The sequence below is a fragment of the Pristiophorus japonicus genome, chromosome 13 (assembly GCF_044704955.1).
Source record: "Pristiophorus japonicus isolate sPriJap1 chromosome 13, sPriJap1.hap1, whole genome shotgun sequence".
Taxonomy (NCBI): domain Eukaryota; kingdom Metazoa; phylum Chordata; class Chondrichthyes; family Pristiophoridae; genus Pristiophorus; species Pristiophorus japonicus.
The window spans coordinates 102,916,217-102,930,690 of NC_091989.1; positions in this window are offsets into that span (position 1 = coordinate 102,916,217).

Sequence of the window (14,474 nt, forward strand, 5' to 3'; positions counted from 1 at the left end):
ATAATTAAAATCTCCCATTATAACCACTTTGCCTTTGATACATGATTCTCTGATCTCCGTATTTATAATCCCCTGACTGCAACACTGCTGTTGGGAGGTCTGTAGACAGCCTTGACATTGTACCGTTTGAGCTGAATTTGAGCTTCTAATTCACTTGTTTTATTCCTTATGCTATGTGCATTAGTGTTGGGATCTCTGATCTGTTCAACAGTCCCCATTCTGCCAATATCCACTCATGGTGCTTTCCTCACAGTTTTTAAATGATCACACTTTTTCTTATTTTTCTACATTCCGATTATATCAGGTATGTTATTAATTAAGAACATTAGAAAATCAGAACACAAGAATTAGGAGCAGCAGTCGGCCATTCGGCCCCTCGAGCCTGCTCTGCCATTCAGTAAAGTCATGGCTGATCTTTTATCTCAACTCCACTTTCCTGCACTGTCCCCATATCCCTTGATTCCTTTAATATTCAAAAATCTATCGATCTCTGTCTTGAATATGCTCAAAGACTGAGCCTCCACAGCTCGCTGGGATAGAGAATTCCAAAGATTTACCACCCTCTGAGTGAAGAAGTTTCACCTCATCTCATTCCAAATGGCCGACCCCTTATTTTGACACTGGTACCCCTGGTTCTAAACCCCACCCTCTGCCAGAGGAAACATCCTCCCTATATCTATCCTATCAAGACCTTTAAGAATTTTGTATGTTTAAATGAAATCACCTCTCATTCTTCTATACTCTAGAAAATATAGGTCTAGTCTACTGAATCACTCCTCATAGAACAATCCCCCCATCCCAGGAATCAGTCTGGTGAACCTTCGTTGCACTCCCTCTAAGGCAAATATGTCCTTCTTTTCATAAGGAGACCAAAACTGTACACAATACTGCAGGTGCGGTCTCAACAGGGCCCTATATAATTGCAATAAGATGTCTTTACTCTTATACTCAAATCCTCTTGTAATAAAGATCATTTGATTTCTTAATTGCTTACTGTACCTGCATATTAATTTTCAATGATTCGTGTACAAGGACACCCAGGTCCCTCTGAACACCAACATTTCCCAATCTCTCACCATTTAAAAACATACTCTGCTTTTCTATTTTTCCGACCAAAGTGGATAACTCCACATTTCTCCACATTATAACCCATTTGCCATATTCTTGCCCACTCACTTAGCTTGTCGATATCCCTTTGAAGCCACTTTGCATCCTCCCCACAACTTACATTCCAACCTAGCTTTGTATCATCAGCAAACTTGGATATATTACAGTTGGTCCCCACAGCCAAATCATTGATATAGATTGTGAATAGCTGGGGCCCCAGCACTGATCCTTGCAGCACCCCCTAGTTACAGTCTGCCAACCCGAAAATGACCCGTTTATTCCTTCTCTCTCTTTTCTGTCCATTAATCAATCCTCAATCCATGCTAATAAATTACCCCCAATCCCATGAGTCCTAATTTTGTTCAATAACCTCTTGTGTGGCAGCTTATCGAAAGCCTTCTGAAAATCCAAATACACCACATCCACTGGCTCCCCCTTGTCTACTCCATTGCCTGCAACCTCAAAAATTCTAACAGATTTGTCAAACATGATTTCTCTTTCATAAATCCATATTGACTCTGCCAATTCTATTATTATTTTGTAAGTGCCCTGCTACCACATCCTTAATAATAGTTTCTAGCATTTTTCCTACTACTGATGTCAGGATAACTGGTCTGTAGTTCCCCGTTTTCTCTCTCCCTCCTTTTGTAAATAGTGGGGTTACATTAGCTACCTTCCAATCTGTGGGAACCATTCTAGAATCTATGGAATTTTGGAAGATGACAACCAATGCATCCACTATCTTTATAGTTACCTCTTTCAAAACCCTACGATGTAGGCCATCAGATCCAAGGGATTTATCGGCTTTCAGTCCCGGCAATTCCAGCACTATTGTCTAAACTTGGATTATTTATATATTTTTGCATTCTGACCTTTTCTCTTACTTTTTTTTCTCATCTTTAAGTTATCAGTTTTACTATTTCTAGCTGAACTCTCCCTCCTACCATCCCACCCCACCCCCCACATTCTTGGTTTAAAGTTCTTTCTACAGCCAACTTATCCTTTGCACTGGGTCCTTGGTCTCAGCCCAGTTCAGGGGCAGTCCATCCCAGCAGTATAGCTCCTTCCTGTCCCCGCACTGGTGCCAATGACCCATGAAATTGACCCCTCTCTCCCACAACAGTCTTTTAGCCACACATTCACTTTCCTGATCTGTTTGTCCTGCTGCCACTTAGCATGTGGCTATGGTAATAATCCTGAGAATACTCCCCTCGAGACCCTGCTTTTTAATTTAGCTCATAGCTCCTGATACTCTCTTAGCAGGACCTCCTCCCTGTTCTTTCCTACATCATTGGTCCCAACATCGAGCATCACAACTGCTTCTTCACCTTCCCTTTCCAGCCACATTGAGATATTCCTTACCCTGGCACTAGGTTGGCAACAGACCCTTCGTGACTCTCGATCGTGACTGCAAAGGATGCTGTCTATGCCCCTAATTATTGAATCTCTTATAAGTACAGCCTTTCTGTTCTGTTCTTCCAATATATCCTGCAACCAGTCACAGGATACTAGCCAGGCATGATTCTTCCTTTTGATTTTCTAGAATCTAGAAGAGGCTGTGGTAATGTAGTGGATTAATAATTCAAAGAAAATAGGCTGGATTTTACCACCCTTGTTGGGTCCATGGTGGGCAACGTCAGTGGTGGGACCCGGCCTCGCTGCTCACTCCATCCGTTGTCCAAAATGATTTTGACCAGATTGGGCTTATTAAGCCCGCCCACCGAGTTTCCCGGCCAATCGAAGGGAACGGATCTGATGACATCATTTGATGCGCACCGCCAGCAGGTTTCCTTAAAATTATCATGCGCAAATTTAGTTTGACAGTTGTGCTGTCAGTGTTCTGCAGCATTGAGGTGCTGCAAATACGGACAAGCACTACACAGAGGTGCACGGTTGCACACAGGCTCTCCCATGACTTCCTCCATATGCTTATGGGTGGGAATCACAGCATGATGGGAGGTTCTCTTCCCATCCAATGGGTGGCTATGGCCTCCCCAGGAGACCAACACAGGTTGGGTGCACATTGCACAGGAGGATGCAAGCAGGGATGTCATCAGGATGACCTGGCTGCAGTGGCGCAAACCTTTCAACGATCGTAGCTCTTAGATCACAACTAATGTCGTCTCACAGGACACCGAACGTGTCGTTAAATCGACCTCCTGGTGACTGTAACAAACCAGGCAAATCAAACGGTCCTCTCCAAAGCAAACTTCATGTAGACCCAGCCATCCGAATATGCCAACTTAACTTTGAAGGCATCTCTCGTTCAAAATGCGAATACCTCGAAAGGTTACTGAAACACAGCATCGATGTTCTGGTGCTTCAAGAAACACACATCGAACACATCCACCAGTTCGACACAAGAGGCCGTATCACAGGTTTTGACCTAATTGCATTCAATAACCATCCCAAATATGGCCTAGTGTGCTGTGTTAAACAAGGCATTGAAGGCTGCACTGAACTTGAGCGTACCAGTATTGCCAGAGTTTTCACGACAGCAATATGCGCAGGACAGCTAACAATCTTCAATATCTACAAACACCACTTGTGTAGTGCCTGACCCATCGCTCCCTCCTGTTCAACATCCATCCATCTCAAAGACTTTAATAGTCACCATACAATGTGGGACTAATGCAGATGCCAACTATAATGGAGAAGCAATTGTACAGTGGGCTTCACTGGAGAATAAATTCCTCCATTTGGATGCCAAAGATCGAGATACGTTTCATGTGTCAAGGTGGCAGAGAGAATATAACCCAGACCTATGTTTCCTCTCTAAAGACAGCAAAGGAAACCCTATTATTGCCTCCAGAAACATTCTCAATGGCCCAGAAATCCCGGTTTCTTCTTCCCGTGGGCGTTCAACTAAAAATAGGAGAAAAGATGCGCACTTACATTTGGTCGAATGCTCACCAAAGATCCCGGTCTTGAGGCCTCCTTTTCTTGTGCATCGCAGCGCATTCACATTGGGACATCAGTAGGAGTCACGTGGGCCTGTACACCCAATCACGGTAAAGTATTTTAACGTTCATAGTAATCGGAGTTTCCTAAGTCCGAAACTCCTCTTACTATGAATGAGAAACACCCCCAAACACCCAAACACTACATAAAACATTAAAAAAAACACCTCACATAAATACATTATAGAAATTAAATTTGATAGAAGTATTTTTGAAAAAAAAATTGCCGATTTAAAAAAATGTTTTTATTATGTTTTAATATAAAATTATCTGAGTGGGCAGGGTTTTTAACATCTGTACTTTTAAATTTTATTTTTATATGTTTTAGATATGTTTTTAAATTCTTACGATAATAAAAGTAGGCGATGTGCCTGCTTTTACCAGGCACAAGTGTTTTATGGACATTTGCTGGGCAAGAGATCGGCAAATAGCCCAATCTCTGCCGTGGGAATGTCCTCGCTCCAGAGATGCGGCCATCTGTCAAACCAGAAACTTGACAGATCGGAAAAGCCGGTTTTCAGCGCGTGCGCTTTGTGCACCAATAACCGGCTTTTCCGATGTCTTCCTGGGTCCGGACACACTCCGTACAGACCCGGGAAGTCTGAATTTCAAGACCAATAACTTCCCAAGGATTCAACACAGGTGCTCAATCATCAACGTTGGCATTGAAATTGCTGTCACTACATCAACACTGGAACCACGATGGAACTTCAAAAAAGCAGACTGGGAAACCTTCCAAAGATCAGTTGACACCAATATCAGGTGGATTCCTCCAACCACCAATGCCTTCAACAGATTTATAGGATTAATTAAAGCTGATGCAAAACGCAGCATGCCTCGGGGGTTTAGAAAGATACATTGGACGGAAGAAAGCGAGGCTCTCTACCAGGAGTATTTGCTGAACAAGAACCCAGCCACAGCCACCACAATGCTGGAGTCCTTGAACTTGGCGAGATGTGAAAGGTGGAGGAACCTTATGCAGAAATCTAACTTCACTCACACCAGCAGGAAAGTATGGACCCTGCTCTGTCAACCTGGTGGGGCAATCCCCGCCTATAAACACAGGACGACCATCAGAGCAGATGCCATTGCATTCCACTTGATGCAAACATCAAAGGTTCCGGTGGACAAAGAATTTTGACGGCAGATGAAGTGGAAGCTTTCGACAAACTTGATGGTGGCAACAAGATCGTCAACTGTGTCTGATCCACTCACCTTGGATGGACTAAACGCAGAACAACGATCAATCTCCTGAACTCCATGCTTAGCAACCAACACTTCTGTGTGTACTCTGGCACCCAGAAGAGTAGATATAGGACATTGAACAACGGAGTCCCACAGGGCTCTGTCCTGGCACCCATGTTATTCAACGTTTACACCAGTGATCTGCCCGAAACAGAGTCCCGCAAGTTCGTGTACGCTGATGACATTGGTTTGGCCACACACAACACAAATCTGTCCATCACTGAAGAAGACCCCAACCAGTGATTTACAGAAGATGGAGGACTACTTCCGCCGATGGCGACCCCGACCAAACCCGCAAAAGTCTGTCACCTTGGCATTCCACCCCAACACCCATCAAGCAAATCAAGCTTTGAAAATCTCCTTTTGCGATGCAGAGGTAAACCATGCCAAAAAACCCTCCTATTTAGCTTAATCGCTCCCTTTCATATAAACAACATCACCAGAACCTTGGGAAGAATCTAAAGAGTAGTATCAACTTGATCCAGAAACACACCGGATCCACATGGGGAGCAGACACACAAAGCCTCTGTAAGCCGGCACTCGCCCTGGTGCACTCGACAGAGGAGTACTGCTCTCCGGCATGTGTTCTTCGACGGATCTGTGTGCACCTTTGGAAGTGGTTTAGTGAGTTGCAGTGAATGCTGAGACATAATGGTAGCAAGTCACAAACTTCTACAAAGAAGACGGCCCACTACCACTTCCTTGGGGGTTACTACATTTGGACAATAGATGCCGGCCTTGCTAGATGAATTTTAAAAGCAGCCTCTACTTCGCACCCAGCACAGCACCAAGTTTCTGGGTGCCAATTATGTTAAAGTTGTGGAGCTTGTACCCACCTGCTCCGAGGTCAATGAGTGACCCTGAAAACTCAGTGCTGGGGGTCAGCAGCTTATCTTTTATTTTTCAATTTTGAAGAAGGGCTTATGACCAAAACATCATCCTAATTGTTCTTTCTTTCCACTTGTTTGAAATCTTCGATGAAATAACAAGGAGAGTTGATGCAGGTGGTGCAGCTGATGTTGTGCAAATGGAATTTCAAAAGACATTTGATGAAGTGTCACATCTTGGGCTCAAGTTTCGGGGCGTGCCTAGAACGGTGCAGCCCCGACACCCACACCTGTTTTCCGCGCTCAAAAGCGCGTCAAAAACTCACGGAGGAATTCTTGGCCTCGCAGCAGCTTCCTTGGAGCTCAGGGCCAAAGCGCCGTGCCGATTTTGAAACTGCGGGGGGGGGGGGGCGGGGGGGAGCTCGCTCAGAGCAGAAGATGTCCTGCCGGCAGCCCTGTGTGTACGCGCTGGAGCGTGCGTGCACACGCAGTGTGATACAAACATTGGCACTCGGCCATTTTAAAAGGTGCCTGAGGAAAAGTCCTGTTTTGTTTTGTGGAGCTGTGGAAAGGATTGTGAATGAATTTTGGTGATTTTTTTTGTGCCTGAAGGAGTGCTTTTAGCAGCACTGTTGAAGAAATCACCTGCTGAAATCAGTGAGTGCTGCTTTTTGCTGGTAAACTTCCAGAACAAGTGCTGCATAGGTGCATGCAAAATAAGGAGTGTGTGTTTTGAAAAATCAGAGTGTCAATTCAATACAGCAATGGAACAACGTCCACCAAGAACAAAGAATTTTTGCATGAGGAAGTGGAGATATTAGTTAACGTCATTGAGCAGAGATGGCAGGAGCTGAATACCAGCAACAGAGGTCGCATAAAAGTGCCACCCAAATGAAATGAAGCAATGCTGGAACCAAGTTGCAGAAGATTACTGCGCAGTGGTGCATACCAGGAGATCTGGAAGCCAGTGTAAAAAGAAATGGCACGACCTCCATCTAGTAGTTAGTGTAAGTAATATTTTCATTTTTTAATGGTATCGTAATTGTAAATGTGACTATCTGTATGACCCACCCTGCAGAAAGATGCACTCTGTAAAAAGTTATATTTTAATCTTTGCAGAAGAAATTGGCCCACAACAAAAGGGAAAGAACTCGAACAGGAGGAGGCGTGCCAAATCTGCATCCACTGACACCATTGGAACGGAGGGTAGCTGCTATGATGAGTCGTACATGGAGAAAAGCAATCAGTACTGCACAAGCTGGGCCCGCACACGAGGAAGAGGGTAAGTCCTGAAAATGCATCGTGGCCCTTCAAATCAACCTGCTGCCTGGCCTGCTATGTGTGAGAGTACTCATGCCACCCATCCTGCCCCCTCCTCTGCTGCTAAACATTTGACTGTTCTGATATATTTTGCAGAAGATGATGATGATGATGATGCCAACCCTGAAGATCCTGAAGATCGAGAACAAGAACCAGAAGAACCAGATGCGGACGATCCAGACTGGCTGCAGGCGGCGATGACTGAAATGTCTTCGGGGAGACCTTCCAAATTAATATTTATGAGCCCACATTAATGGACATCAGAGTTTCAACCCCTTGCATAGGTTCTGGTTCCACCTTCCATGGTTTTGATTCCGATGTTGCAGGTCCCAGTAGTGCTGGTGATATAATGGAGCAGTTTACAGCCACTGACCCACCATCCCAGCCCACGGCTCGCACTGGAATGGTGCTGGATGCAAGACCCAGGCCCGCACCGTCCCAGCCCGCGCTTCCCACTCTAGTGCTGCCGTTTGGAACACCGAGGGTCCCACCATCCCAGCTCGTGGCTCCCAGTTTAGTGGTACCACAAGGCAGACCCAGGCAGAGGAGAAGGAGATTGGGGACACGCTCTCCTGAGATGCAGCGTGCAACAGATGCGGCTCAGGTTGTGGCATTGGGTGTGGAGACCAATAACCTTACCCGATCACTCGTGGGCAGCGTCAGTGCAGTGGGTGAAGAAGTGACGGCACTGACGGGAGAAATAGCAGTAATGACATGGAAAATGAGGGAGGGAATGTCCGAGGGAGTGCAATCGACGGCACAGGCCGTCAGGGAGGGCATGCAAGTGATGGCACAGGCCATCAGGGAGGGCCTGGGTGAGGTAGCTGCTGCAATAAGGGCACACAGCCCGGCCAATCAAATGACACCCCCATGAAAAAATTAACATTCACTGAGATGTGGATGAGCGATGGTTGCAGCCTTTCTTTGCTGCTTTTGTTCTTGTTCTTGATGTAACTGTAGTAACGTTTTTCAAATTGAAATTGTTTTGTAAGTTTGTAACTTTACAACTTATAAGTGATCGTAGGGTTTTTAAGTGATCTTATAATGTAAATGCTCTCATGTAACTTATTTAATTTTGCACCTAAAAAGTGATCTTGAAGTTTAAGTGATCTTAAGAGTGTAAGATTTTTCACATTGAAATTGTTTTGTAACTTTTGTAATTTTACAAGTTTATAAGTGATCTTAAAGTTTTTAAGTGATCTTAAAGAGTCATATCAAAAAGTAAACTTTGATACAACAAATATTTTATTACACTAACATTAACTTTTCAATAAAATATTATTTCATTAAAACTGAATCATGTTCCTTTAACACAACACAACACAACATAGGAACAACTCCAAAGAATAAACATGTCCGTGCTCAACAGTTGTCGCAGAGCCCTCAGGCATCAGTAATTGAAGTGTTCAAGGATGAGCTGCTGACACAGGGCTCGAGCAATCGTTAAAGGAGCACGATGGACTGCCCTCCTCCGACCTCGTGCTCCGGCATCAGGCACTTACATGCTTTCCTGATCATCACCATCATCCTCATCCTGCTCTTCCAAATTACTATCATCAGGCACTGCCCCCTCATGTGGGTCTTCTGGTTCCACTACCAGCTCCTGCTGCCTCATGATGACTAAGTTATGGAGCATGCAGCACACTACAATTAAGTGACCGACAATCTGAGGAGAGTATTGCAAGTGGCCTCCGGAATGGTCCAGGCATTGGAAACGCTGTTTCAAGATGCTAATGGTCCTCTCTATCATGCTGCATGTCGCAATGTGTTCCATGTTGTATTGATGGTCAGCTTCCGTCCGTGTTATGCGTAGGGGCGTCATGAGCCAGTTGGCCAGGCCATACCCTTTGTCTCCCAGTAGCCCGCTCTGCCCTTCTGGCTGCTGCTCAAACATGTCAGATATAATGCTGTCGCGTAGGATGAACGCATCATGGGTGCTGCCAGGGTGTCTCGCATCGACTGACATGATGCGCTGCTTGTCGTCACACACGAGCTGCACATTAATGTAGTGGAAACTTTTTCTATTCCTGTACTGCTCGGAATCCTCCACACGTGCTCGCAAGGCGATGTGGGTACAATCAATGCAGCCCTGCACCTTTGAGAAGCCAGCAATCCTGAAGAAGCCCACAGCCCTGTCATGCATTGCTTGCGCGGTCATTGGGAACTTGACGAAGTCATTCCTCCGCGCATACAGTGCAGCCGTGACCTGGTAAATGCAGGCATGTATTGCACGTTGAGAGATGGCGCATACATCTCCAGTTGTAGCTTGAAACGATCCCGAGGCATAGAAGGCAAGTGCAGCTGTTACCTTCACAGAGAGTGGAGAGCACCAGTTTGGACTGTCGCAAGGGAGAGGGTGGAGAGCGCCAGTTCGAACTGTCACAGGAGAGGGAGTGGAGAGCACCAGTTCGGACTGTCGCAGGGGAGAGGGTGGTGAGCACCAGTTCGAACTGTCACATGACGAGAGAGTGGAGAGCACCAGTTCAAACTGTCACAGGAGAGAGAGTGGAGAGCACCAGTTCAAACTGTCACAGGAGAGAGAGTGGAGAGCACCAGTTCAAACTGTCACAGGAGAGAGAGTGGAGAGCACCAGTTCAAACTGTCATAGGAGAAAGAGTGGAGAGCACCAGTTCGAACTGTCACACGACGAGAGAGTGGAGAGCACCAGTTCAAACTGTCACAGGAGAGAGAGTGGAGAGCACCAGTTCAAACTGTCACAGGAGAGAGAGTGGAGAGCACCAGTTCAAACTGTCACAGGAGAGAGAGTGGAGAGCACCAGTTCGAACTGTCACACGACGAGAGAGTGAAGAGCGCCAGTTCCAACTGTCACAGGATAGGAGAGTGGAGAGCATCAGTTCAAACTGTCGCAGGAGCATCCAGTCATGCCCTGGTAACTGCCCCCCAAGGGAAGTGGAGTGTGGGAAATTGCACTCCGCTTCCATTGAGGGGTGGTAAGGCCAATTCTGCGGCGGGAGCAGGACTTCCACGCTGGGGGCTAACATTCCCTGCCCCAGAAGGTTACCGCCCCCCAGATGGGAGCCTGCACGGGGAGGCAGAGGGAAGTTGAGGGGAGACGGGGGTGGGGGATGGAGGGGAGAGTGGTGGAGGTGGGGGGTGGCAAAACCCAGGGCGGGGGACAGGATTGGCCACATTGCAGCGGAGGTCTGGGGGGAGCGAAGTGTGTTGGAGGGGCGGGCCTGGGGGCTCTGTGCCTCAGTGCGGGGAGTGTTCGGAGTGGGGTGGACGGGTTGACTGCGCAGATGGCGGTTGGTGGATGTGGTGTGGTTGGCGTCGCGGGGGCGTGGCTCCGGGGTGGCCGGGGCTGGGGGCTCGACATCTGGGGGTGTTCGGCATTTGGGAAGTATTCTGACGGGACGGGGCGGGTTGGGTGCGGGGGGAGTGTTCCCGGTGTTGGGTGGGTCCGGAGCCGGGGCGGGGGCACGCTCTTGGGATGGGGGGCGGGCTGTTTGGGGCTGGGATTGGGAGAGACTTCTTCACTCGGGTAGTTGTTGGCCTGTGGGGTTCCCTGCCGCGGAGAGTTGTTGATGCCAGTTCATTGGATGTGTTCGGGAGGGAATTGGATGTGGTCCTTGCGGCTGGGGGGGGTCGGGGGGTGTGGAGGGGGCGTGGGGGGGAGGTGCTGGGGTGGGTGATCATCCATGATCTTGTTGAAAGGTGGTGCAGGCTCGAAGGGCCGAATGACCTACTCTTGCACCTATTTTCTATGTTTCTATGTTTCAACAGACAAGGCAGTCAGCGTTCTGATTCTGGGCTGCAAATCTGCTCTCAGCATATCACGGATCTCAACAACAACTTCTCTGCGGAAACGCAGCCTTTTGACACAACCAGCCTCACTCATGTCCAGGTACGAACGCCTGGCTCTATATTGCCGACGTGGTTAAGGTCTCCTGCCCATCAGCCTATGGGCTATGACGTTCCTAGTGAATTGATGGAGAACCATTGCATAATCCGTGGTGTTGATAATGCAGCACGCAGACTTGAATTACAAATGTAACTTTTAAACTTGCTGGCTGGCTCGCTGGCTGGCTGGCTGGCTGGCTCTCCCTCCCAGTGCTTTGTACGCCTCCCCTGTCTCCTGGTCGAACAGCCTGCAGCCTATAAAAACAACTTCACAGCTCTGGAGGCTGCTGCATTGCCTCTGTGTGTGGCCCCAACCGTGTCCCGCCTCTGTCTCCTGGCCGAACGGCCGAAGTCACAGCGTAGCCCGGGAGGCGTTGCCCCTGTGTGTGGCCCCAACCGTGTTCCGCCCTATCTCCTGGCTGAACAGCCGATATCTTCGCAGTTCGAAGGCTGCTGCTGCTGCTTCAGACAGGTATTTGCTTTATTGGTCATTTAGTATTCAGGATGGCTCTTTATTTGTTGCATGCTTGTAAAATGTAATTACTTCCCTTGCCCCCACACCCCGCCCCCCCATCTCTCGTTCCATATGCCTGATTTGTAAGTGTAGGCAAGGTTTTTCTGAGCGTCCAAAAATCTACATTTACTCCATTCTAAGTTAGTTTGGAGTAAGTTTTTACTGCCTAAACTTGCAAAACAGGCGTAAGTGGCTGGACAGGCCCACTTTTGAAAAAAAATCTGTTCTAAAATGAAACCGTTCGAACTGACTAGAACTGGAGCAAACTAAATGCCGAGAATTCCAATTTCTAAGATGCTCCATTCTAAACTAGTTGCTCCAAAAAAATAGGAGCAACTCAGCCTGAAACTTGACCCCAATAGGTTGGTTAGCTCATGGGATTAAAGGGATAGTGGCAGAGTGGATATGAAATTGGCTGAGAGACAGAACACAGAGAGTAGTGGTAAATGGTTATTTTACAGACGGAAGGGAAGTATATGGTGGTATTGGATCACTGCTCTGATATATTCATGCCTGTACTTGGGTATAGCGGGGGCCCATGTCGTGTTTGTAGATGACACGAAACTTGGAAATGCAGTAAACAGTGAGGGGAATAGTAGGCTCCACACTATAGGAATGACATTGTGGATTTAGATTCTCTAGGATGCTGCCTGGTATGAGGAAATACAAATACAGAGGAAGATTTGAAAAATTGGAGGCCAGACTTTAACCCTGCCTGCACCATGGGAACGGGGTGTGAGGGGGTAAAAGTGGGGGTTGGGTGCGACCCGATGCAGATCCAATGCGTTCACGCCTGATGTCATTTTAACTCCCGGGTTTTTGGCAGCGCCGAGGCTGCAGGCAGGCAGGGGCCTCATTAAATTTAAATTCTAGGATCCTATTAGGACCAGAAGAGGTCAAAGAAGGTCATTTGTTTTAATCTTTTTATGGTTTCCTTGTGGCCCCACATAGAAACCTTCGGCCTTCCCTGCCCCAGGCACCCACCCTCGCCATCTCCCAACTCACCCCGAACGCTTCTTTTTTTTAGTATTGGGGACCATTCCCTCATCCCCGGCGGTGGCCTCCTGCCAGCTGAGATTCGGCTGCCCACCGCCAGCCAGGTACTGATTCCCGCCACATTTGGGTGGGAGACTCAGCTCCAGGAGTTAAAATCTCCTGGGCCTCCTGCCAACACCGCCATCTGAGCTTCCCGCTCGTACCCTGAGTTAAAATCAGGATTTGGCTCTTTTCCTTCGAACAACGCACATTATGAGGCGATATAATACATGTGTTTAATATGATAAAAGAATGGGGCAGGATAGATAGAAACAGACTGTTTCCCATGGATGTAGTGTCTAGATGTGGTAGATACAAGATTAAATGTAAAATATTTAGAACAGAGCAAGAGAAACCTCTCCACACTGAGAGTTGTGAAGCTGTGGAACACAATTACAGGGTTAGTGGTTGAGACAGAAACAATGGCAACATTCAGTATTGGACTGGATAGGTGGTTGACGGGAAAAGGGACAAAGAGATATGGGAACAAGGTGGGTAAACGCGATTAGAACTATTCCCACACGTGGAGGGTAAATGCTGAAATGGACAGCCTGGGCCAAATAGCCTGTTTCTGTGTTGTATCTTCTATTTATTTCTATGTATTTCAAACCACAGAAGGTTGCGAATAGTCTGGTTCAGCCTCAGACAGAACTAGGTGACAGGGATGGAGTCAATGGCTCGGGAATGGAGTTTGTGGCGGGAACCGAAAACAATGGCTTCTAACTTCCCAATATTTAACTGGAGAAAATTTCGACTAATCTAGCACTGGACGTTGGACAAGCTGTCTGACATTTTAGGGATGGTGGAGGGGTCGAGAGAAATGGTTGTGAGGTAGAGCTGGGTGTTATCAGCGTGCATGTGGAAACTGACGCTATGTTTTCAGATGATGTCGCCAAGCGGCAACATGTTGATGAGAAATAGGAGGGGGGCCAGATATAGATCCTTGGGGTACACCAGAGGTAACGATTCGGGGGTGGGAAGAGAAGCCATTACAGGTGATTCTCTGGCTACGATTAGATAGATAAGAATGGAACCAGGCGAGTGCAGTCTGACCCAACTGGACGATGGTGGAGAGGCGTTGGAGAAGGATAGAGTGGTGAACCATGTCAAAGGCTGCAGACAAGTCAAGAAGGACGAGGAGGGATAGTTTGCCTTCGTCACAGTCACAAAGGATGTCATTTGTGACTTTGATCAGAGCCATTTCGGTACAGTGGCAGGCGTGGAAACCAGATTGGAGGGATTCAAACATGGAAGTGCGGGAAAGATAGGTACGGATTTGGGAGGCGACAACACATTCAAGGACTTTGGAGAGGAAAGGGAGGTTGGAGATGCGGCAGTAGTTTGTAAGGACAGAGGGGTTGAGGGTTGGTTTTTTGAGGAGAGCGGTGATATAAACATAGAAACATAGAAATTTACAGCGCAGAAGGTGACCATTCCGGCCCATCGTGTCTGCGCCGGCCGACAAAGTGCCACATGGCCCTTGGACAGCAGCCCTAAAGGTTACATATAAATCGATGAACAATGACGGAAAGCCAAAGAGCACCCAGCCCAACCTGTCTGCCTCACACAACTGCGACACCCCTTATAATGAAACATTCGACACTC